This window comes from Lygodium microphyllum, chromosome 6 (assembly GCF_053477565.2).
Source record: "Lygodium microphyllum isolate KBCC chromosome 6, Lygodium_microphyllum_v1.1.10, whole genome shotgun sequence".
NCBI classification, from domain to species: domain Eukaryota; kingdom Viridiplantae; phylum Streptophyta; class Polypodiopsida; order Schizaeales; family Lygodiaceae; genus Lygodium; species Lygodium microphyllum.
Genome location: NC_141140.1, coordinates 112,739,298 through 112,765,943, shown reverse-complemented (window position 1 = coordinate 112,765,943; position 26,646 = coordinate 112,739,298). Strand labels below are relative to the sequence as shown.

At 39.6% G+C, this 26,646-nt stretch overlaps 1 pseudogene; it reads left to right on the top strand.

Annotated features, from left to right (window-relative positions):
- The first annotated feature begins 4,362 nt into the window (after window positions 1–4,362).
- On the top strand, window positions 4,363–5,183 carry LOC148034988 (lipase-like; annotated as a pseudogene).
- Window positions 5,184–26,646: the final 21,463 nt, after the last annotated feature.

Sequence of the window (26,646 nt, the reverse complement as noted above, 5' to 3'; positions counted from 1 at the left end):
ATCCATTGAAAGTACGAAATTTGAAGTTTGTTTTGCTTATCTTTGTTTCTTTGCGAATGGATTGGGCTTCAAATGTTGCATCGATGGTACATCGTATAAGATCTTCGGGTTGCGATCCATGTTGGTCGGTGGTAGATCGTTGCAAATTGGCCAATTGAACTTGCAAAGCTTGTCGGGCTCTTCATTCTTCTTCAAGCTGCATCATAATCAAATCCAACTTTTGCTCCATCGTTTGTTCGGGTAGATCACCTTCAGCCATAAGATCGTCCATGTTTTGTTCAGTCATCCTGCAAAATCCAAAAGACCTTACACTCTCGAAATCTTATTAGCGGGATGAGCGTAGCTCAAAGGCATGTATACAAGGCTTGTAAATTTTGTTTGGCTTTTGTAGTCTTTCTCTTTTACGTTTGTGGTATTCGTTGTCACAATAGTCGTCCAAGAGAATAGTGTTGCGTAGAAACTACGTATAATCTGCGTATGACCTGCGTATGAACTTCTGTACGTGCTGAAACTGGTTCAACAAGTCTGCAAGTGTGAACAAGGTCTACCAGAGAGCAATAGACTAGTTCATGTGCTTCTGCGTGTGCATTGTCTCTATGATAGTTGTTGAATAAGTCTTTAGTGACCTTTATGACTTGCAGGATTAAGTGAGCTTGGGTAACTTGGAAATCTTAGAGGACTTAAAAGCTTAAGTCAGCAAGCTGATTTTGATGGGCGTTAGTATGTACTCGGCTGTTTTGACACCGTCCAGGACATGCCGCTGCCACCATTTAATGAATTCGTTGAATAAGCTTACTATTAAGCTTAATAAGCTTTTAAAGCTTTGAAGGTATGTAGCTATGAAGGCTTATCTGTATACTCACGACTTGATGAAGGAGATATCCGCGAGGTCGTCCCCCTACAAAGGCTGGTCTCTCGCGATCAGAGGGTGCAGAAGGGGATTCTTGACTGCTAGGAACACGTTGCTATCGACCGTTTGCGACAAAACTGACTATAGAGCTTGATAGTTCCACGAGCTCTGCCTTCGCGCGAGATGGTAAGCGATTGGAAGCTCTCAATCTCAGCTTCGCTCTGATACCACTGGTGCACATTCGATTGCCGTATGTACACGTAGTGAGTGTTAGAAGGTTCCCAAGAACAAAAGAACTCTACTTTTTGCACACAAATCAATGAAGAAAGCTTGCACGACATGAACAAGAGACCAATTGTGCGCAATCTCCCCCCATGCCTTGTGTGAGTACTCCACAAAGCATGTATTTCATATATTATTCATCTTTAAGCTCAAATAATAGCCCAAATTACAAAATAGCATGCTTTAGCTTTTGAGTTTGCTTTTGTGCCAATAAAGAATTAAAGCTAATGGACGCCCAAGAAATCAGGCAGTACCCAAATACAATGTCCAATACAAATATTTAAATCGTGCGCCCATGCACATACAAAAATAATAAATAAATATCAAGCGCCTTGATAAATAAGCGTGACAAAATATAGGCACCATGCCTAAGATACGCACCCATCAAAATTTGACGATAATTTGAATAATCGCTATCCTCCAATGCTTCCCAATGCCACCGTTGCTCGCTCTACACATCAATTGAAGCATTCACAATTGTTAGAAAAATAATACAATTAAACTGACAAAAGTGAATACCTAGCAGTCTTCAGCTACATAAATAAATTGGTTAGAAATCAATCATAACCTTAATTTATCACGAGTGCGCACTCTAAACTCATAAACGTTTATTAATTTAAATATGTATTTTGCAGAATCACCCGCTATGGAATCACCCATGTACACACAAAATTAACAAAATGCTTGAAAATGATAGGCGTCCCCATCAACTTATCGCACAAAGAATCCACTTTTTGTATGAGCCCCGATAATAAAATTTTACGAAATCCACCGCAAAACCTCATGGAATCCACCGTGGAATATGCCTCATGGCATCATACCCCCGGGGTGCTATTAGCTCAATGTGGAGCTAACAAAGTGGAAAAAGCATTTAAGTCTCTAGCGTGCATCCATTGGGCCTCTTCAACATGATGATTTTTAAACTTGACCAAATATCTAGAATATCTACGGCTAGTTCTAGTGGTCATAAAGTCAGTATCTATAATAGTTTCATGCTTCGAAAGGGGCCACACTAGAGCCATGTGGAAATGGAAGAAGTTATTGCAGATTGCGTCTAGTCTCAAGAAAGCGGATTATGATTGCGGAAGGCCTATTGTATTGACAATTGACACTAGTCCAATTGGCATAGGTTGGGCTGTGGGTCAAGATGATGCAGATGGAAATAGGTATGCTATTCGGTTTGGGGCGAAGCTCCTAAACAAGAGACAGAGGAGGTATTCACAAATCAAGAGGGAATTACTGGGAATTGTTACGGCTCTCAAATGTGACAAGGAGTACTTTATTGGAGCCCCAGTTGTGGTAGAGACAGATTGCTTGCCATTGATAGGTATGATTACGACTTGCTCTACTCCGGATATAGCTATGCTAAGATGGATTGCATACATCAAGTTATTAAATCCAGAATTTAAACACATAGCAGGGAATGATAATCCACCGGTGGATATGTTGTCTACAACCAGATATGATGATGTGAGGAGACACTACTTGTAGAAGAGGATGATGGAGAAATTTTAGCCGGTATGGTTGATCATGTTTACCATGTCTATGATATTGTGGATTTCATAGAAGAACTCTATTTTGGAGATTGGTTGCAGATTGGCAAGTACCTTAGTACACTAAGCAAAAGAGATGACTGGATAGATGAAGAGTTCAAGAAGATCAGAAGAGAAGCCTATGGTTATTTCCTCAAGGACGGATTTCTTTGGAAGCACCTGAAGAAAAGAGGTGGATTACCCTTGCGGGTTGTCTGCAATAAAGAGACCCAATTACAGGTGATGAGAGAGTTTCATGAGAGTCCTTGGGCTGGTCATAGAGGAGTGTGGGCTACTTATGAGAAAATCAAGGAAAAATATTGGTGGAAAGGCATGTACAGAGATGTTTCTCGCTTTGTAGAGACTTGCAGAGATTGTCAGATGTATTCCGTAGTGCGTCATCGAGATGAGCTTCATTCGACCTATCCGCTATGCATTCATTATAAGTGGGTAGTTGATTTGGTTACTATGCCGATGGGTCTATGGCAAATGAGATATATTGTTTTGGCTAGAGAGGATCTTACCAATCATGTTGAGGGCAGACCTTTGAGAACGAAGACCATTAGTGCAGTGTGTAAGTTCTTATTGGAAGAAATTTTCCGCAGGTATGGCTATGTGGGTAAGATCACTGCAAATCGCGGTGAATTGGATGCAGATGAAGCTAAGGAATTTTCTCTCAACTAGGAATCAAGTTGGCTCTAACCACAGCATACAATCCAGAGGGAAATGGAAAGAGTGAAAGATGGCATCCGCTGATAGTGAAAGCATCAGTAGCCAAAGCATGTAGAGGATGGATTGGAGAATGGCCGAGACTTCTACCATTTGCTTTGTGGATTGATCGTACAACTCACAGTTTTACCACAGGATATATGCCCGCAAAGTTGATGTATGGTCAGAAACCGGTTATGCCGACTAAGACTTGTGCTTTGACTTGGTCAGTTTTACCTTGGCAGGAGGATTTGACAAGAGAGGAGCTCTTAGCTCTTCGGATCCGGCAGTTGGAGAGAAGACCAGAGGATATTCAGCTAGCTATTAATAGGTTGAAGGTTGCTAGACTAAGAAATAAGGATACGTTTGACAACAGGCATCGCTTGCGGCCAGAGCAATAGAAGAGGGAGGCTGGGTATTAGTCTTTGATAGCAGCCTTGAAAATCAGCATACTGCACTTCGGAAGATGGTGAAAAGATGGTTTGGGCCGTACACAGTTAGACATGTCTTTGATAATGCAACATATGAGCTGACAGAGTTGGATGGGACAGTGCTCAGAGTGCCCATTGCAGGAAAAAGAATCAAGATTTTCAAGAAAAGAGATGATGAGGATTATGCATTGGAAGAATTTGCAAGAGAAGAGCAACGAGAAGAAACTCCAGTAGAAGAGACAGATGATATGACAAATAACCTTGCTGATATATTGAAAATACACAATGAAGAGATTGATCTATTCGTGGATCTTGATGATAATGATCATGGGTAGTTGGCCCATCCAGAGGATGCACAGGATCAGAGGGGGTGGATGTCGTACTGCTATGCATTCAAGGTGTGGAATCCACCAAAAAGTTGTGTATGACATCTGTTACTTTGTACATACTTAGTCATTGTGTTTGCATTTTGTTCTGCGTGGGCAGTATAGTAGAAAGAGGGGTCTTCTGCTGCCTTTCCTTTCAGCTGGGGTTGCACCTGATAGATCCTCCTTCAACAATGGTGGGCATGCGATGTCTTCTATGGCTTTTCTTGGCTTCCAATTCCCGGGCGAAAAGAATGAACGATCACTTCATCGATGAATTCAAATGCATGGTGCCTCATCAAGTCAGCCATATGGAAGGCTGTGTGCTGCTTCTTTCTGCTAGGCCTAGTGCCAAGGCCTAGTGCTACCTGTTCTAGGTGGACGAGGATTGGAACTTACAAGGGTTCATGACTATGATGATGGCTTTCAATACAACCATACACTTGCTCAAATACTTGTAAAGTACGATTTTGTGGTGTATGTCAATGATTTGGATTCTCTCATTGCTTGGAATTGCTCTAGGTGTGATGGCTACACCAAGGGTTTCAGATTGGTGGAGCTGATAGTTGATGTTCAACACTGCCTATAGGCTTATGTCGGGCTTGCTGAAGACTTGAATGCAATTGTGATTGCATTCTATGGAACGCAAGAGAATAGTATTCAAAACTTGATGGAGGATCTGTATTTTAAGCAGCTTGATCTCAATTATCCAGGAGTTACAAGTGCAATGGTACATCGTGGATTTTATAGAGCCTACCATAATACCACCCTTCATACAAGAGTAGTTGGTGTAGTTATGTCTATACTTGATGAAGTGGAAGGATTGGACATTATGGTTACAGGACATTCTATGGGAGGTGCCATGGCTGCGTTCTGTGCTCTTGATCTCACGGTAAACTTTGGAATGAGGATTATTCAAATAGTAACATTTGGGCAAAACAAAATTGGTAAAAGCCTTATCTGCGTGCTATCGTGGGAGGGGCCACTTTTCTGGTCAGAAAGAGGCGTGTTGTAGGCCGCCTGGGAAAAAAAAAGCGTAGTATATCTGACAAAGAGAGAAATCAAGAGGAGGACCAGACGAGAAAAATGGGGTTCTGGGAGGAGAATCGTGTGACAGGCTCTTTGAAAATAAGCCCAATTTCATGTCGCTCCAATGACAGGCCAATCAGATGAGCTCCGGTGATCCAGCTGATCCGTCTAATCCCCCTTTATTCGACCAATCTAGAGCACAACTCAGGCATCATCACGGCCGCCTCCACTTCTCTCTAAAGGTGAACATAACTGGTGATGCATTTGTGATATCTCAAGATTGTGAGGAAAAGTATCTTGCCTCAACGTGTAAAAGGCAATAGAGAAGGAGCGTATTTCGTGGTAGTTGTTATGCTTTCATACGTGCATCTGGTACAATGTGCTTGGTATAGAGTGATCAATTGGCCATGCGATCATGAGAGAGAGAGAGAGATCCATCGATCGAAAGCAATAAGCGGGCACTTAAGCCTGGCTGATCAAACGTGCTAGATTGTGTAGAAAAGGAAAAATAGGCCGGTAGTGAACAACGAATCAAGAGCTGGTGCAGTCACGGGTGCAGGCCACGCTCGATCAGATTGATGCCATTATGGAGCGCGCCACTGCATTGATGGTACTAGAGAGGCCCTTGAGACTGAGAATTACGAATCTGCAGCCAACTTTACATACTCTGTCAAGACAGGGGAATTTAAAACTATCCCAAACTTTGGTAAATTGACATAAACAATTACAACATTTTGAGACAGTGGTTTATTTTAGTTCTAGAACAAGATGAGAGTAATACTCCCATCACACTGATCAGCCATACCTGGATACAATATAAATAACCTCTGCTCTGAGGTTGTAGTTGGCATGGATACAATTGGAAACTGGTCAAAGTAGCTTATGTCTGGACTATTTTGGATGACCGGGATTGAATTTTCTGGATTGTAAAATGAGTTTTGTCAAGTGTTAGCATATGTTTGGACCATCAGGACTCAATATGCTGGATTGTGAGCAAGGATAGCATATGCAATATGTTTCATGTTTGAAAATTGCTGACACCCTATTCTTTGAAAGATGCAGAATTTGGTTGAGGATTTCATACTAAGAAATACCACTGCAGAGGGTAGTTCAGAGCATGATAGATTTCTTGCAAATGCATTTGACATTTTCCTCACAGGAGGAGCAAATCCTGGGGTTTCTAAGATGTAATAATCCTCTAATTTTCTGGTAAAAAGGGATCGATCATGATGTTGGCCATTTAGATAGTTATGATGTGTATGAGTTGTCTTTATATGTTTAACTCCTGATCAGAAACTCGCGTTTGATTACTGGAACATTTGGTGCTTGGATCCAATAGTTCTTCAGGCTATGAACATCAAATTATTGAACAGATGCATGTTAAATCAACAATCTTTGCATTCAATGTGAAGAGTTTGGAGTTTACTCTGCATAGCTGATCTCGCTTGATTGATCTTCTATCCTCAAATTAGTCAAGGTCCTCTGTGGTCGCGACTTTGCTTTCCAAAACCCTTCAACAGCGCTTCCTCTCAATCTTGCTAGCTTGCTTGTACCTGCCCAGCCACATCTCCATAGAGCCATGGTGCAACATACAAAAGCGATTCACTTTCTCCTCCATTGCAGCATCCATTCTTTTTGGTACCCCATTTCCAACCACCACATCTCCCATCAGTCTATCATCGTCCTTCAGCGACCATAGCATATTGTTGTCTGGATCCACCGTTGGTAGCCATTGTGAAATATGCACTAGCGCCTCAGACACCAATCAGCCATGCTACCTTCTGGCCGAGCTCGTTGTTGCACAAAGCCTTTCAGGGTTTTCATGAAGCGCTCCAAGAAGAACATCCATCGTATATGGACAGGTCCAGCAATCTCCACTTCATCTACAAGATGCACAAGAAGGTTGATTTGTATCGTGAGCATGCTGGTAGGCAGGTATTTCTCAAAGAGATAGACCGTCTCCACTGCTCCCCGCCTCATGGATTCAATAGAGGATATCTTAATCTCCTTCTGTGAGATCCATTGCACTAAAGTTGACAACCTGTAAAATGGCCCCGCATATTTCTAGAGTAAGGCATCCTGTGATCACGATCAGTAGTACAAACTACCACAAATGAGAAAGCATTATGAACAATGACTACACTCCAAATAGCAAAATGCGCAGGCCACTTACAATCCATTCATAGTACAAACCTGACATATCTTATGCCAATCATGGGATTTTAGCCCTAATAATTGGTCGTCTTTAGAAAACGTAGACATGAGAGAATGCATCATACCCGTCCAAGTGCGGATAGACTTGACTATTTGCTTCACAATGCGCTCTTCTTTAGTGGAGAAAACCCAAGGAGCGCGAGGTAGCTACATGCGACCATCAGCACTCGACTGCGGCCAAAGTGCCTCCATCTTGCGTACGTCCTTCAAATCCATTCGTGCCCCTATAGTGTATCTCTTTCCTATGATGTGGTCCCATAGCAAGCTGCCCACGTTCTTGAAAATATGCACAGGATCTAACAAGTGGTTGATCTGTAAGTGGGTCCAATATGACAACTCGTAGAAAAATGAGAACCATCACATTCTGTTTGGATGTGACTCCGCATGGACCATTTTTAGCTCATACCAGCTTTGGGCATTCATACGTATTGGAGGTCCTCCAAGAAAACCTTCCCTGAGTTCATGACCCGCTGGTAAGAAAGTGGTGTGTCCTTGATATACCATCTTATTCATGGTTCGTGATCTTCGGGAGTCTAACTGTGGCCCGCACAATGGACATGCATGATAACCTGAGGTAAGGAGACTTGTCCCAACATCTCTATCCAATGAATAGAAACTTGAATGAGCTATGATGGATATTACCAATGAGAATGGAAGCCTATTTACTTGAGCACTCTCCGAATCCCGGAAGTTCATGCATCGTCTACATGAGAATGGCTTGAATATTGGCAGACCGTCGACCATTGCGCTTGCTCATATCTTGCATAGTGATCCCCTCCTCCCACAAAATCTTAAGCTCATCAACTAATGGACGAATATACACATCTATATTTTTTACTTTGTAGCGGTCGGGGATGAGTAAGCTAAGGATGAGATGCCCTTTCTTCGTAGAAAGCCATGGAGGGATATTGTAGTTGACAAGGACTATAGGCCACACACTGTAAGAAGTTGAGCGCAGACCGAATGGATTCACACCATCCATTGCAAGACCAAGCCGAAGATTCCTTGGCTCTGGGAAGGTAGAGTCAATGTGGCTCCATGCGCGTGAATCCGCTGATATTCGTTGAACTCCATCTGTGGACCTATTCTACACATGTCACATTGTCAAGCTCGCCATGCCAGACATACGAAACATGTGGTTTATACGGGGGATAAGCGAAAAGTGTCCTGTCGATACATGTGAGAATCACATTTTGGACATGTCTCCATAGTCTTGTATTCTCCTCGAAATAGTATGCAATCATTGATACATGCATGGATGCTATTGTAGTCCATGCCAAGCTTTCATAAAACATGTCATGCATAATCACAAGACTCAGGCATGGTATTTGTAGGTGGTAATATATGATACTTCAGTAACGTGAAAAAAATCATAAAATACCTTGAAAAAGCACAAATGTTTTTAATTATAGTACCGAAAAGAAATCAACGAAACGTACATACAAGGTACTTGAACAACTCGGTCACACTCGCATCACTCCACCCGTATTTTGCTTGCACACTTAGGAGTGCAAGCAATGTCTTCAGGCGAGATACTCGGCACCCATCATATAATGGTATGGATGCTTCCTCTCTAAGCAGATCAAAAGTCTCGACATCCATGGGAATCAATGCATTGATCATTGCCTCCATCTCAGGCTCCAAGATTGTAGGTAAGTCTGGAAGGCTCTCTGTCTCCTCTGGTATTGATGGTATAGATTGGGTAGTACCTTCCAAGTGGTGGATTGGCTCAGGCACTCCATCCATCGCATGACCACGAACTCTTCTAATTGGCTACAAAGGGTGCACTCTCCTTGGGAGGAGACGTCACCTCCTTGGATAGAAAATTTACTAGGTACACCCAATCTTTTTGTATATGGTATTCAATTAGCTTGCGAGTACAATGCATGATTGATATTAACTTTTCTTACTGTTTGCGAAAAATCCAAAATCGCTTGATCAATGATCTCAAATTGAAACTCGCCGAAGCATCATATGTGTTCTATAGACAATCGACGTTTTTGTCTAATTGCCAGCTTGCATTGAGAGCAAGGACATGGGACACGCTGACTAAGATATGCCTTGCGATCTTGAACATCAAGACCTTCATCGTTTTCCATTTTGTCTACGTTACGACAAACAATTTGTTTCTGTTATCATTCTTTTTTTCTTTCTTAAATTTTTTGAAAAGGAATTTCTTCTCTTGTAACTTAGTAAAAATTAACGTATGTAAAGACTCCATCCACCCACCCACAAATTAACGTATATCGGAGTGTTTTCCGTCTCATGGTGTTGCACCGGACCTCGCCACCACTCTCTCTTTTTTTTTAATCCATTCATTATCTCCTTTCCTTCCATCTCTCTCTCTCTTTCTCTTTCTTTATTATGCTGTATGTTTATTCCCTCTCTCTCGTTCCTTCTTCTTTTTTCTCTTCCTTCCCCTCTCTCATTTTCTTTAACAAAACATATCTGTGTCTCTACTACTACTACTACTACAACAACAACAACAACAACAACTACCACTACTACTACTACAACAAACAAGAAAACAAAAGAAAAACTACTATTACTACCACTACTACAATAACAACAACAAATAAGAAAACTAGATAATAATAAACAAGAAAACAAAAAAAACCATTACTACAACAACAACAAACAAGAAAACCACTGCTATTAGTACAACCACGACTACGATGACTACGACTATGACCACGACTACGACTATGACTACGACTATGACCACGACCACGACCGGACTACGACTATGACTATGGCTACGACTACGACTACGGCCATGACTACGACTATGACTATGATGAGGACCATGACTATGACTACGACCATGACCACGACCACGACCATGACCACGACCACAACCACGACTACGACCACGACTACCACTACCACTACCACTACCACTACCACTACCACTACCACTATAATAACAAGAAAATAAGAAAAAAAAACCAACAACAACAACAACTACTACTACTACCATGACCATGACCACGACCATGACTACGACTACAATTACCACTATCACTACCACTACCACTATAATAAATAAGAAAAAAAAGAAAAAAAAAACAATAACAACTACTGCTACTACTACTACAACAACAATAAATAAGAAAAGAACAAAAAACTACTACTACTAATACAGCAGCAACAAACAAGAAAACAACAACCTCTCCCTCCTTCTCTCTCTCCCTCCCTCTCCCTCTCTCTCTCTTTCTCACTTTTCCTATTATGTTTAATGTTTTTTCTCTTATCTCCTCTCCCTATCTCATTTCCTTTTCTCTCATTTCCTCTCCCTCCCTCTCCCTCCCTCTCTCATTTCCTCTCCCTCCCTCTCCCTCTCTCTCTCTTTCTCTCTTTCCCTATTATGTTTAATGTTTTTTCTCTCTTTTTCTATCTCCTCTCCTTCGCTCACCCTCTCCCTCTCTTTCTCTCTTTCCCTATTATGTTTAATGTTTCCCTCTCTTTCCTCTCCCTCCCTCTCCCTCTTCCTCTCCCTCTCTCATTTCCTTTCCCTCCCTCACCCGCATCCTCTCCCTCTCTTTCTCTCTTTCCCTATTATGTTTAATGTTTTTTCTCTTTTCCTCTCCCTCTCTCTTTCCCTATTATGTTTAATGTTTCTCTCTCTATTTCCCTATTATGTTTAATGTTTCCCTCTCTTTCCTCTCCCTCCCTCTCCCTCTTCCTCTCCCTGTCTTTCTCTCTTTCCCTATTATGTTTAATGTTTTTTCTCTCTTCCTCTACCTCTCTCATTTCCTTTTCTCTCTTCCTCTCTCTCTCTCTCATTTCCTCTCCCTCTCTCTCCCTCTCCCTCTCTTTCTCCCTTTTCCTATTATGTTTAATGTTTTTCCCTATTATGTTTAATGTTTTTTCTCTCTTCCTCTCCCTCTCTCATTTCCTTTTCTCTCTTCCTCTCCCTCTCTTTCTCTCTTTCCCTATTATGTTTAATATTTCCCTCTCCCTCCCTCTCCCTCTCCCTCTCTTTCTCTCTCATTTCCTCTCCCTCTCTCAAGATGTATGAATTTTAACAAAAACAAGTAAAAGAGAAAGGGAAAACACAAAAACAAAGCAAGAATGAACAATGCACTCACTGTAAAGTCTCGAAGAAGGGTTTGGCTGTTCCTCTTCGCCTTCCGTACACCTCCTCCTCTTCTTCCTGAACGGCAGCGGCGGTGGTGAGAAGCTTTCTTTCTCCCTCTTTCTCTCTTTCTCTCCCTCTCCCTCTCAAATGCAAGATGTTTTATCTCCCTTTCGCTCTCTCTTTCGTGTATGCACGCAAAATAACGTGCTTAGGTTTCAGCCCGCGTGTTTTTCCTCTGAGAACCATCGCTATTTGCGTCGCTAATAGCGACACCGCTATTTTGTGTCGGAAACCGCCATCACTATACCTCCATATCCTTGTAGTGTCTCAAACATTCTGAATTGATCCTATAAAAAGGCAACCATTCAAATCCCTTTTTGCCACTTGAAAGTAGATACCCCTCCTTTATGGCGTAGCTTGTATATGAGTGAGCACGCAAACGACTAATCTCCAACACCATCAAGCTTTTCCATGGGCTCCATCTACACTCCACATGCATTTTCCTTCTTGTTATTCACAAAATGAGATTAGCTCTAGACAATCCTATGCTTAACTTTAACAATTGTGTAGGGCCTCCTTCCTCAAGTAGTTAAAAGATAGGACATCAAGCTTCACCAAGCTCTATTGAGGCCTAAATTAAAGAATCAACTATCTTCTATTAACATGGAATAATTTTTGACATCGAATGCTTAGGGGATGAACTAGTAGAGAATTCTACTACTTTGGATAAAGCCATCATATACTACCTATTATGGAATTATGGTATTTATCAAAATTCGTTATGAAAACAAGATGAATTTTACTTAATTTATTTTTGTGGATCTTATCAATTTACCATATGATCTGTGACTTGTTGCACATGTGCACAGCTATGACAGTAGTCATGTTATACTTGATAGATTAATGGAAGAATACTAATGTGTTTTTGTGTTGTAGAGAGCATATTATTACATGGACTTATGTGGAATAAATATTTTGAGGAAGCACATTTTGACATGTAGGAATTAATTATGATTGAGCACTTCATAGCATGGAATTATAGTATTTTTGTGTGCTTCTTAGCGCAAGCATATTGTAAGTGCATATGAACATTTTATTTATTTGGATGGATCGATTATGCAAGGCCTAGAAGCTTGATTATTATTTTTATAAATCTTAGTTTAGGTGTATTTGTTAGAGTTAGAAGTATTGGAGAAAAAGCTTGCTGTTCATGCAAAAAAAGTAAAGGCCCAGAAAGGAGATCCGTTTCAATAGTATTTTTAAGCACAAAAACTTGACATAATTTATAAGTACATGAATGCAAGAGGTGCTGACCCATGCATGGGGAGGAGATTGTACCCAATCTTGTGTGGTGCATACTTTTCTCTATTTCTTTTCTTCCTTGAATTTTTTAGTTTCATGAATTTCTTATTAATGTGTGTTATTATATGGTGAAGGACCTCAATGTGAGCTTTGTGATTGGTATAGTTGTCATTTTCAACCATGGTTTCTTTATCACATATATGAAAGGCATCATTATTACCATCATGAGGAAGTATCTCTTTGTCTATCTACTGGTCAAAGCTATTACATACAATTTTGTTTTCCAAGATTTCTTTCTCTCATGAATTTGGGTTTGAATCCTCTTTCCATGGTACAATCCTAACTTTTCTTTCCTCATAACTACACGCAGTCATACTCATGATTTCTTTACGAATAGTGGTTTTCCTCTTTCTTGTCTTTACTTATCGGTCTTATGAGTACAAAGGCTTTCGACACATGGAGATAGCGTAAAATATAATACATTTTCCCTTACACCAAGGAAATTGATAAGGACATAAATTATAATTGAGCTCTATTAAGTTAGATATTTAAAAGAGCCAAGGGAATAAAGGCAGCCTAGCAGCAACAAGACATTTGAATCGAGTAACATGGAGGCTATGTTACTCCCTTTGCTTGCTTGATGGGAGGTTAATCTTAGAAAAGGTTACTTATTCTCGTAATTCAAGGAACAACGGTGCGGACCATGTGTTTTACTTTCCCAAGGGCCAGAAACACATTAACATCGATGCTAGATGTTAAATTTCAAGAGTAAATGGAGGCTTCTTATGCACTCAAGGAGACGGCGAGAGAGACTGACGGTTCGAAAGGACAAGACAATGAAAAGATGATAAAGCTAACGAAGAATTCCAGACGTAGGAAAGGAACAAGCGAATGAAAAAGGGAAGGGAATGGCCCGATGGGGGTTGAGTAGAGACCCTGCAAAGGCGCGGTTGGGCCCCCCGGGGGGGAGGGGGGAGAGAGAGACCCTGCAAAGGCTCTGCTATTATAAAAGGTGGTGGCTCATCTCATGTTTTCCCATTCGTTGGCTTAGTACTCACACTCGCAATCCCCCCCCCGGCCCCCCTCTCTCCCTCCCTCTCTCTCTCTGTCACTTTCTCTGGGTATGTGCATCACATCTCATACCTATGCAACGAGTTTCTTTCCAGGGGCTTGAACGTGTATGATATGCGCCATTTCTCGAAAGCAAGTACCACAAGAGATGACCATTTTACATTCTTAGCACTCCATAAGGCGAAATCTCGTCTCCATTCCCCTAAAATGATGCTTGATTAGGTTGTAAGACCAAACCCTAAGAAAGTCAATGGACAGCTCTTACCCTAATTTTCCTTGACTCATGGAGTCCACCCAGACGTCGAATAGTAAGCTTCACGTTGAGAGAAGAAATTTTCCATATCATTTTCGTTCGAGCTTACCGATTCAATCCAAATCAATGGACCCTATATCAAGGCTAGGGCTAGATGCCCACATATTTCTTTATCTATGTTGACCATACGATCAGTTTAGAATTTAGTTTATGGAGGCTATGTTGAGTTGAAAGGCTTCAATTAGTTCATTTGTTCATGTTTCATAGAAGCTATGTTAATCTTATGGTCCACAAAGAAGGTGAGACAATGACCTTAAACCAATGGGTTTATTGCTATGTCACTAGGATTATTTGACCAAATCAACTAAATATAACAGGCCAATCTAGTGAAAATAATAACAAGATCAGGGAGTTTCCCAATCTATCCAAGAAATATCTAGCACTAGATATTTGCAAGGAGACTCCTACTTATTCCACCATACCTCTATCTAAGGTTCATAGTTTGAGGTTATATAACTACCGACCAAAAACCCGCTAATCTTAAACTTTTTAGCCTTGTTTGGAAAGCCTCATGTAAAATCTGTATAGCCTATGGTGCAAGAATAGTATGTAAATATAACTCTCTTTTTTGGATATGAATCTTGTTATGTCTAGCAATATATTATCACTTTTGGATCCAATGCTGTCTTCTAAACATAAGCTTAAGCAACAAATGTAGGATGATATGAAAACACATTTAATATAAGATCTTGTTAGAGTGATGAAACTATTTTTTTTCTAAATAATAATTTGATAAGTCAAGTTGAAAATTTTATGTTTTGCAAAGTATGGAAAAAAATAGTATTGGTCGAATTAAGGGATCAAATTATCATCAAGTTCACTTGACTAGTATACCTTCAACTCATGCTACTATTGACTTGATTGAAAATGAGAGAAAGTTTTCTCTCAAGTAGGTTAGGCTACCTAAATTTAATGGATAAGAAATGAAGGTTGAAGTTAATGCCAAAACCATGATTGAGTAGATGGAAGACTACTTCTGTGTTGCAGAAACCAGTAGAGAAAATCAAGTAATAATTGTATAATTAAGGTTGATAAAGTGAAGCACAATTGTGGTGGAATTAGTGATAGCCTGATAATTAAGTTATTTTTCAAGCCACAACTTCGGGAGTTGAGTCATAAATATATGTATGTATCATATGGGTTCAAAATAAGGGATTTCTAAAATACTATTTTTACACATTTTTTACATACAGGAGGGCCCCATATAAAGGGGTTAGTTATAGATTGAATTAAAAAGGGTTATGTTTTATTAAGGGAAAATTCACATAGAAGCATACTTACAAATAGGCCTTGAATGCATGTGATATAGAGGATATACATATATTAAATTCCGTAGGAGCTACAATGACTTGGAGTTAAATCAAGGAGGCAGTTCATGACTAATTCCTGTCACCTGCCTATCACATCGTAAGGATGAATGACTTCTTCTTGAAGTAGCTAGGTTTATTGTGGAGAGATACTATTCTTGTTTTCTGACTTTGAAAAATACTCTCCCCACATATCCATGAGCAAAAAAGTGTGTGCTTCTGTCAAGGTTTAAATCCTCTCTTCAATTGTGGCTAACTGGAGATGATGAGATCTATTGATCCAGAAGATGCCTTAATAAGAGTGTAACCACTAGTAACCATCCTACTCAAGAAAAATAACAAACTCACCCAATATAACAACATGTTTTCCTATGCAAAAGGGGCTCAAGTGAATTGTTAGCAAAGCAATTATAATCAAGGTCGTGCTAATCTCACTAACACTCCTCCAAAACACAACTACAAAAATAACAATAATAGGAATAAATACAATAGACCACATTTTTTTAAATGCAATCAATTAGCTTAGTATCCCAATAGGGTAATGAATACTCATCTCAACATTCCTCATATACCTTCAAGAGAAAAAAGCTTTAATATTAGAGGATGAGGGTATTGGGCACGGCATGGAGCTAGGTGTGGAGTAAGACATGGAGCTAGTGCATGTGAATGTGTTGTTTCCATAGATGAAGTGGATCTTTCCCTAGAAGTGATATATTAATGATGTTTTTGGAGGGGCCTTCCTTTTATAGCCCTAGAAGTTAGTCTAGTCATCTTGTCCGACCACATTATGAACCTTCCCTCGTCAACCAAGGAATATTTTTGTTATCATCAAGGCTAGGGACACTATCCCCAGACCTCTGTGCATCACATCTCATACCTATGCAACGAGTTTCTTTCCAGGGGCTTGAACGTGTATGATATGCGCCATTTCTCGAAAGCAAGTACCACAAGAGATGACCACTTTGCATACTTAGCACTCCCCGAAATCTTGTCTCCACTCCCCGAAATCTTATGGTCCATAAAGAAGGTGAGACAATGACCTTAAACCAATGGGTTTATTGCTATGTCACCAAGATAATAACACCAAATCAACTAAATATAGCATGCCAATTTAGTGAGAATAATAACAAGATCAAGGAGTTTCCCAATCTATCCAAGAAATATCTAGCACTAGATATTTGCAAGGATACTCCTACTTATTCCACCATACCTCTATCTAAGGTCCATACTTGAGGTTATATAACTACCAAAATATCCTCCAAAAACCCCCTTATCTAAAACTTTTTAGCCTTGTTTGGAAAGCCTAATGTAAAATCTGTATAGCCTGTGGTGTAAGAATAGTATGTAAATATAACTCTTTTTTTTGGATATGAATCTTGTTATGTTTAGCAATATATTATCACTTTTGGATCCAATGTTGTCTTGTAAACATAAGCTTAAGCAACAAATGCATAAAATTCTAGGATGATATGAAAACACATTGAATATAAGATCTTGTTAGAGTGATGAAACTATTTTTTTTCTAAACAATAATTTGATAAGTCAAGTTGAAAATTTTATGTTTTGCAAAGTATGGAAAAAAAAAGTATTGGTCGAATTAAGAGATCAAGTTATCCTCAAGTTCACTTGACTAGTATACCTTCACCTCATGCTACTATTGACTTGATTGAAAATGAGAGAAAGTTTTCTCTCAAGCAGGTTAAGCTACCTAAATTTAATGGATATGAAATGAAGGTTGAGGTTAATGACAAAACCAGGATTGAGCAGATAGAAGACTACTTCTCTATTGTAGGAACCAGTATAAAAAATCAAGCAATGATTGTATAATTAAGGTTGATAAAGTGAAGCATAGTTGTAGTGTAATTAGTGATAGCTTGATAATTAAGCTATTTTTGAAGCCACAACTTCGGGAGTTGAGTCATAAATATATGTATGTATCAATGTGGATTCAAAATAAGGGATTTTTAAAATACCATTTTTACACATTTCTTACATATAGGAGGGCCCCATATAAAAGGGTTACTTATAGATTGAATTGAAAGGGGTTGTGTTTTATTAAGGGAAAATTCACATATAAAGATATTTACAAATAGGCCTTGAATGCATGTGATATAGAGGATATACATATATTGAATTCCGTAGGAGCTACAATAGGCCTTGAATGCATGTGATATAGAGGATATACATATATTGAATTCCATAGGAGCTACAATGACTTGGAGTTAAATCAAGGAGGCAGTTCACGACTAATACCTGTCACATGCCTATCACACCATAAAGATGAATTAGTTCTTCTTGAAGTAGATAGGTTGATTATGGAGCGATACTACTCTTATTTTGTGACCTTGAAAAATACTCTCCCCACATATCCATGAGCAAACAAGTGTGTGCTTCTGTGAAGGTTTAAATCCTCTCCTCAATGGCTAACTGGAGATGATGAGGTCTACTGATCTAGAAGATGCCTTAATGAGAGTGTAGCCACCACTAGTAACCATCCTACTCAAGAAAATTAACAAAGTCACCCAATATAACATGTTTCCCTATGCAAAAAGGGCTCAAGTGAATATTAGCAAAGCAATTATGATCAAGGCCGTGCTAATCTCACCAACGCTCCTACAAAACACAACTACAAAAATAACAATAATAGGAATAAACACAAAAGAATACATTTTTTTAAATGCAATCAACTAGCTTATTATGCCAATAGGGTAATGAACACTAATCTCAACATTCCTCATAATCCTCCAAGAGAAAAAAACTTCAATATTAGAGGATGAGGGTATTGGGCAAGGCAAGGAGCTAGGTGTGGAGTAAGACGTGAAGCTAGTGTTTGTGCATGTGTTGTTTCCATAGATGAAATGGATATTTCCTTAGAAGTGATAGATTGATGATGTTTTTGGAGGGGTCTTCCTTTTATAGCCCTAGAAGGTAGTCTAGTTATCTTGTCTGACTACATTATGAACCTTTCCTAGTCAACCAAGGAATATTTTATTTATCATCAAGGCCAGAGGCACTATCCCCACTCCCTTGCTAGGGTGGCCACTGGCCCCCTAATACCCCTCTAGCCATGGGCCACTTCTGTTGCCTATGGACCCCAAAATAGGGGTGCTTGATAACTCCCACACCCCCGAGCTTGATGCATCCTATCTCCTCTTGCTATGAGCTTATAACTATCTATCTAATCCAAAGGTTAGGTCCACAAGATCACCTTTTTGCCACCCAGTCACATAGATCTTATTTAACATACAAATTAGGACCCAATCAATGTTTATGCTCACAAATGGCTTCTCCTCATAATGGAGCCCTCACAACTCAAAGCACCTTGGATCATTGATGGCACCTAACAAGGGTGGGGCATTGAGCATATCTAATAACCTCTTCACATGCTCTAATGAAATGCTCATATCCTATAAGGATGATTGAGTTTGACCCTCATGACTACACCAAGTAGCATTTAATGCAAGCATTCTCCTTTTCAATTCAACATTCTTTAGCAAAAGGATTTCTGCCATCTCCATAAAAGCACCAAGATCCTCATTATAAGTACAAAGATGAAGTATTATAAAGGCCCTATATTATTTGGTCTTAGTGGAGCCTATCTCAAAATAGCCTAACCCATGAAGTCATGTCTTTAATAAATTCCCATACCAATTTCCCATCCAATGAATCCCATATTCATCACATGACTGATGAAAGTATGTGAGTTACCATGGTTTAGTCATTAGGAGCAATGTCCTCAGATAAAAGAATATGTTATTATAGTTGACATAGTTTAGCACTTTCTTCTTTTCTAGATAGCTATATATGATGTGAAAGGGGTCACCAAGGACTTTCAAGACTCACTGTCTGTCTTGTCTGCTGAACTGAAGATGGATTTGAAAGCAAAGATCCCTTGACCCTTTTCTTCTTCAATGTCTCTTGCATAACTTTGAAGAGTTTCTTTGCCTACTAATCCCCACCCTCTCTAGGGTGCTTTGGATGTCCTCTTTGTCTAGGGAAGACCCTTGTATGAACTCTTCAATGCACTGCTTGTTGGCCTTCTTAAACCTCTTCTTGATCAACATCCTCCTTACAGCTTTAGAAGGAATGATGTTGCTATAAGCTTCTGATGCTTTCTCCACGTTCCTTGTTGCTTATTCTGGATGGATAATGGCCCTAATGGTTACAACAACAATTTCAGAGTGAGGAATAATACAAGTAGTTCAGGGTGAGTGACCAACTATTATCATATTGCTACTATTCTTCTCCTGAAACCTCCACTTCTAGGCTTGAGAGTCTCGATATCCTTTAGACTTCTCTACCTCTCACACCTCTAGAGTTTCATTTTCTTTTTCCTTACTACATGTAGCAAGCTTTTCCTTTGCTCTCCTCCAATTTTTTCATCACATTGTAGCTCTTTCTTGCATCTTAATATGTCTAAATGTCCCACTAGATTTTGTGTATAAGCTAGAAGCACTTGCCTCTTGTCCCCAACAAACCTCAATAAATGAGGAACATGACAAGAATGGATATGTGCTTCTTGTTGTCAGATCTGTAGGATACAACCTGCCATTCGTCCATAGTTTGATATTCTTTCCACCTCTAATCTCATTGCCCCTAGCACACTTGGTCTGTTGTGATAGACACCTAGTTTCTCTTACGAATGGATTCATACTCTTCTTCCATATCAAAGGGAAATTTCTATGCAATGGCAAAGCATTGAAGGTGGTTCATGCAATGCCTTCGAAGTGAGTTGTCAATGAATGAGAGACAATGAAAGTACCAAGCTAAAAGATGGATTTGGTAGCACTAAACCACATGCCTTTGGTGAATTGTGTGTAGAATAAACCAATTTTTAGTCGCTCAACGATTGTACCTTTGGTGAAACTCAACCCACACACCAACCACTTTGCCAGGACCCCATTGTCTAAAAGAGGTTTTTTTTGGAAGAAATAGAAGGATTAAAACATTTAAACTTAAGGATTAAAATATGATGGCTTGATACTAATGACCATTGCTATTAATTGTGGACGTGGTGTAGCTAATTGGAAGGGGTCAAGGTACAAGTTTGCATGTCTTTTCTATCCCTCTCTCTCTCTCTCTCCTCACTACCACAATAGAAATCACCATAGCCTACTCTCTCTCTCTCTCTCTGTGTGTTTTCCTCTACCCTTCTCCACAAATAAGCTGCATGCATGGCTTGGTCACTGTTCATAGTGTACTTTCTCTCTCTCTCTCTCCCCCGCCCACCAAAAAAAGAAACCAGGCTCAAAGTTTAGACATGTTATAGTAGGCTGAAGGGAGAAGCCCAAGTAGAAGCACGAACAATTGGAAGAAAGAGAGGTGTGAGCTATGGCAGCGGATTGAGCAAGAGAGCAAGAGAGAGAGAGACTCAAGATGTGGAAACTCCAATAGTCAAAATGTGTGACTGCCCTTCCCTTTAGTCAAATGATGTTGAAAGAATAAAGAATGAAGTGATAGTGATGGGTACCCGTGCCACACCTGTAGTGTGCAGGTGCAGGTAATATTAGTATAGTAATACACAGTGACTATGCACAGGTGCCTTAACCCCCAACAACCTCCCACTTAAAGGTGAGTGTGTCTCAAGTGAGGAGGAAAAAAGAAAAAGAAAAGACAAAGTAAAATGTGTAAAAAGAGTACAATAGGATGAGGAATAGAGGTCATCTCATCCAATGCCCATCAACTTCCTAAGGAAGGCAAAATGCTCTACTAAGAGACTTTTCGTGTGAGCAGATCTACAAGATTTTGGTTAGTTGAGATCTTGACAATGTCAACATATTTTCCTCAATGACCTATCTGATAAAGTAGTACCCCACCTCAATGTGCTTCATCTTCATATGGAAGGCCGGATTCTTGGCTAATCAGATAGCACTCATAGAATCCAAATGTAGTGTAGGGACCATGTTAGTCATACCAACATATGCCACCAGATGGCCTTAGCAAGCATCCTTGCAAGCCTCAATGGCTGTAACATCTTGGCTTCTCTGGTAGAGAGCGCTACACATTTTTGCATTGTAGACATCCAAGAAACAACACCCCCATCAAATGTAAACACATAGCTAGAGGTGGATTTCCTACTATCTGTATACCCTACATAATCAAAGTCATTGTACCCTATGAATCTTGTATCCTAGTTACCATGATATAAATGCATATTTTTTATGCCCTTCATGTATCTCATGATACCCTTAATAGCATCCCAATGCCACCTACCAAGTATAGCCATATAACGTTCCATAACTCCCACTACAAAAGCTATGTCATGATGAGTGGCTATCATGACATATATCAAAATGCCCACTGCAGATGCATAAGGGATCTTGGCTATCTCGACCTTCTGCTCATTAAAAAAAAGACAAATTTCCTAGCTCACCTTCACATGAGAAGAAAAAGGATAGCCAATAGGTTCAATATCCTTTATATAAAACCACTTAAGGACCTTTTTTATATACTCCTTCTATGACAAGTAAAGTAGCCCTTGAAAACGAGCATGCATAATGCACATCCCAAGAATATGTGAGGCCTATCCCATGCATTTCATCTCAAAGATCTTCTCAAGCTCACTTTTCAAAGCATCCAACTCATAAGGAGCTCTCCCAGCAATATGCCATCCATATAGAGTGCCAAAACCAAAAGATTGCCATCATGAGCCTTCTTCTATATAAACACATATCCATATCACTACATGTATAGTCCTATAAATGCATAAATGCATCAAACTTATGGTACCCTTACCTAGGTGCCTGCTTACGGCCATGAAAGCTCTTTCTCAATCTACAGACTAGGTATTGCTTGCATTTTTCCTCAAAGCCCTTAGGCTATTGTATATAAATCTCCTCATATAAGTTCCCATGTAAGAAAGCTATCTTAATATCCATCTAATAAAGGTCTAGATTTAAATGAGCAACCAAGGCTAATACCATGTGTAGGATAGTCATCTGTACTACAGGAAAAAATACTTTCTTGAAGTCAACACCATGCATGCTCCTATTTAAAACCCTTAGTAACCAATCTCACCTTATAGGCAAGCTTGGGCCATCTAGAGGTACTCTTCAACTTGTATTCTCACTTGCATGGCAATGCACGCTTTTCACCAGGCAAAGGAACCAACTCCCATGTATGATTTTTCTATAAAAATTCAAACTTTGACTACATCACCCTCTCCCAAGAGTGACTATCACCATGACACATGGCCTTATCATAAGTGGAGGCTCACCTCCATCTGTCAATATCACATAATCAATGGAGGGCTCAAACCACACTCAAGAGGACATTTAGCTCTAGCAAAGTGCCTCAAGGTTGAGGAGCTTGCACATTCTATCTATCATCATAGTCATGGTCATCAGAGCAACACCTACTATTGTAGGATGTCTAACTTGTTGTATGGGAGTAGGAGGCTCCTCATGAAATATAACCCTATATATCTTGACAACACCTCTTAGACTACTTATGCATCTTCTTCTCATGGAAAACTACATCATGGCTACGGCTGACTTTCTGAGCTATTGGATCCTATAGGAAATAGTCCATCTCACATGCATCCCAATAACCAAGAAAGATACATTTCACCAACTTAAGATCCATCTTTGTGCGCTTGTCCTTGTGTACATGCAAGAAAGTCTCATAACTAAAGACACGCAAATGAGCATACTAGGGAGGTTTTATATACCACACCTTATCTACAACCTGAAAGTTAATAGTACTGTAAGGAGATGGATTGATAAAGTGTACATTGCCTCAACCCAAAATTGCTATGGTAAGCTTGCCTAGCTTAGCATACTATGGACCCTTTCTTGTATTGTCAACTTTGTGTACTCAGCCATACCATTCTAGGGTGTCATGTACAAGGTGGTTAACTGACACTTAATACCCCTCTCATCACAAACTCCTTAAAGGCTTTAGAGATATACTCACCCCCATTATCTGGCTATGGGCATTTCACCGTATACCTAGACTAGTTCTCAACCAATGCAAGTAAACACTAAAAGGTAGCCAAACATTAGATTTCAGCTTTATCAAATATGCCTAGACCTTATGTGAGTAATCATCAGTGAATGTGATAAAGTACTTCTCGCCTCCTAACGCATTACATGGCATAGGTTCACAAACATTAGAATGAATAAAAGCAAGGGACTCACCCATGCACAGAAAGAGTGCCAGATTTCTTATGCATATTACGTGTCGACCTAGCATATAAAGAATGATCACATGACTCAAAACACTTATAGTTAAGGGATAGAAGATACTACAAATAAGTAAGCATTTTCATTCACTTTAAGGATATGTGCCCAAGGAAACAATGCCAAAGAGATACATGTGAAACTATAGCTGACTATAGACAAACATGATCTGTGGATCTAGTTACAACCAAGGGATATAAAGTGCAAGACTTGGAACCACATGCTAGAACAAGGTTTCCATGGGTAATCTTCCAAGAAGAATTCCCAAATAAAACAAAGTAATCCTCATCATCCAGTGTGCCAGTAGAGATAAAACTCTCTGTGAGAGCCGCTACATATTGAATATTATGCAAAGTAATACTTCTTAAACCAAACTACAGTCACATATCACCAATACCAACTATGTACAATACCAAGTCATTTTCCAAACGAACAGATACAATCATACTGTGATAGGAGTACAATCACTCTCTATGAGGGGCTACATGAAAGGGATCCCCTGAATCCATCAACCAAAAAACACTAAGTAAAACTAGGTGAGGCATCAATCAAGAAGTGGCTCATCCAAAGAAGAAGCTACAAGTATGTAATCATCATAAGAGTCAAGTTGCTGCACTACTTAGGCAAGAAGAGAAAAACATGGTAGGGGATGCTGGCATTGATCTCTTTGATCTTATCATTGGACTTACTAGGGACAATGCTACAATCATCAAACTTATCATGTGGCTCCCCTTTGCTCTTTTCCTTGTGCTTATCATTGTGCATTTTATGACAGTGCGGCCTGATATGTCATGCTTTTCCACAATAATGGCATGTTGAATCAGACTTACGTCCACGGGACTTATAGCAAGACTATCCACAGACTTAGAATGAGACTTCTACAAGTCTCTACAAAAGCAATCATTCCCGCTCTTGCCATCATGGTGACCCCAAACAATCAAAGCATGAGAAGTATGAGAAGCATCCACATTCTTCCTATTTATCTCCACTGGTTAGGAGTGCATCCTCTACATCAAACAATTTGAGTCCATTCTCAGGCATATTTACACACATAGCACTACAAAATGTGTCTGGAAGCTTAGGCTGTGTGACCAATAAGAAAAAAGGTGAAAGATTGTCCTTAAAGTCAATATCCTATGATGACACTTGGTCAATGATGGCATAAAACTTGATTAAATGTTCAGAATCACTAGTATCTTCCTTCATACAAAGGTCCATAAGCTGCTTTAGCCTATACATTTGAGAAGGAGGCCTTTGCTCATTATCATAGAGATTAGGGATTTTCTCCCAAAGATCCCATGCAAACTACCCATTTGTGACAACATTATAATAAAGCTTCTTCTCGAGGAAGAGGAAAATTGTGGACCTACAAAGCTCATCTAAGTCATCCCATACATCCTGATCTTGACCTTCCGGCTTGATGCTTTTATATGTGATCAACCTAATCTCACATTTCTGCATCTAAACCTACCGAATTTGGGTTTTCCAATAGCCTACTTGCTACCACCCAACTTTTCAATGTTGAAGATGGCACTATTATTTGAATGAACAACCATACTACTATAGGAAAAAGAGGCACAATACAGACCAAACAAGCTGCTAAAACACTTGCAAATAGCCCCAAAACTCATGCCAAAACAAGATGAAAATAAGAGCTATGGACCAAATAATGAGCTATCCACAAACAATGATCAAAATAGTATTAAATGGAGGGGATTGCTCTCGTAAATAATACAACAATCAAGAGCATAGGATCAAAAGTTGAAGTAGCTCAAGCTCATAAAATACAAAGCTCAATGTAACATCCAAGAACACAATATTAGTGAATTTGGGAATCTCCCAATTTCCATTTTCTGAATACTAAGAAGGTGGCACCTGGACAACCTACCCATAAGTTTCTCAAAACCATATGATGTGACCTACCATTGCAAAGCACTTGAAAAGTGGAATCTATTGAGCTATAGAGCACTGGATTTGGAGTTGTTCAAGGATCAATCCCACTAGAGCAAAAGTCAAATTCCAGAGAAGCAAACAAAGCTCAAATTCTCATGTGAGTGACATCCAAGCATCCAAGATACATCAACTACGTAGCCAAGGGCATAAGACCCAATAAAAGCTTCAAGCCCATAAGGTCATAGACCTTGAAGCATTAAATGAAGTAACTAACAACCAATGTCAAATGTCCTAAGCTCAAATCAAAGCTCAAATGTAAACCCGAGGATTTTAGCTATAGGTTTTTGAGTGCCTTATGAGAGTTTTTGGCACTTGTCCTTCTTTTTGGACTTTGTGAGGTTCGAAAATTGTCATCCTTAGAGTTTTCCTCCTCATTGCTACTCTTTTTATCTAGGTCTAAATAAAAATTAGAGTCACTTGAATCTATACAATATGGTTTATCAATGGTTTTAGTAGTTGATATTTTTTCATTTTCTTGACTTTTCTTTAGCCAAAAACATCTCAATGCAAATGGTGTGTTGGTAGAAATACTTCATGTTACACTCAAATAGATCTTTTGAAGCCAGAGCTTTATAGATATCCTAGTTAAAGCCTTGCACATATAGAGAGTGCAACATTTTATCACTAGGTTGTCTGTTTGAAAACATCCATTCTCTCAAGATGTTAAACTAAGCTGTATAGATTTGGAGTGTAGCATCACCTTGTTTAAGACTGCATAGTCTCTCAACTTTTGGGCATCGATCCTATCATGTTAGAACTATGAGCAAAATGCTTCCTTGTTTAAGACTATAGAGTCTCTCTGACTTTTGGGCATGAGAGTGGATTATTTAAAGCCTGTTCTTGAGCGCAAAAGTGGCACAGGAAGCTATAAAAGACCAATTTTTTATGCAAAATAAAAGCATTGTGCATCAGAGTTGGAGTTTTCCTAGATGGAGTTCGATGGGAGGAGCCCAATGCAAGTCTGAGTTTGTCGATTGGAGTCCATTTGACCCCCCATTTAATCCTCGCAAGGTTTGGCATTATAAAGC